The sequence below is a fragment of the Echinops telfairi genome, unplaced genomic scaffold (assembly GCF_000313985.2).
Source record: "Echinops telfairi isolate 266 unplaced genomic scaffold, ASM31398v2 ScPeMD7_7458;HRSCAF=8496, whole genome shotgun sequence".
Classification (NCBI taxonomy): Eukaryota; Metazoa; Chordata; class Mammalia; order Afrosoricida; family Tenrecidae; genus Echinops; species Echinops telfairi.
In genome coordinates, this window is record NW_022111358.1 from 17,379,579 (window position 1) to 17,380,254 (window position 676).

Consider the following 676-nt stretch of genomic DNA (forward strand, 5'->3'; position numbering starts at 1 on the left):
CTTGAAAGTTGGACAATGAAAATGGAAGCCAGGAGAAGAATTGAGGACTTAGGAATCTGAATTATAATGTTGGTGAAAAATATTGAAGGTACTGTGGACTGATAAGAACAGACACTACACTTGATCTTAGCCAAAAGGCCAAGAAGGAGCCCTGGTGGTGTAGTGGTTATGCGTTGGGCTGTGACCCACAAGGTCCGGAGTTCGAAAGTACTGTGGACTTCCAGAAGAACAAACATATCTGTCTTGGAAGAAGTACAGAATTCCTCCGATTCTAAGGCTTAGAAGCCACGTTGGTGAGACTTTGTCTACACTACCTTTGGAAGAGAGACCACTTGTCTATACTACCTTATCAAGAGAGACCACTCACTGCCATCAAGTTCACGTCCTCTCAGAGAGCAGTGCTCCTGTGAGTTCCCAAGAATGTAACTGTTTAAGGGAGTAGAAAGCACCATCTTTCTCCCTTGGAGCTGCTGGTGGTTTTGAACTGTAGGCCTTGTAGGCCACAGCCCAACATATGACCACTATTCCATCAGGGCTCCTCGGAAGAGAGCAGTCCTTAGAAAAGGTCATTGTGCTTGGTAAAGCAGAGGGTGAACAAAAGAGTGGAAGATTCTCATGAGGTACATTGTCGTAGTGGCTGATCACAGGTTCAGACATAACAATTGTGGGGAGTGTG

At 45.4% G+C, this 676-nt stretch overlaps 1 pseudogene; it reads right to left on the bottom strand.

The window, feature by feature from the left end:
- Window positions 1-35: 35 nt before the first annotated feature.
- LOC115872997 lies at window positions 36-150 on the bottom strand (annotated as a pseudogene).
- Between the last annotated feature and the right edge of the window lie 526 nt (window positions 151-676).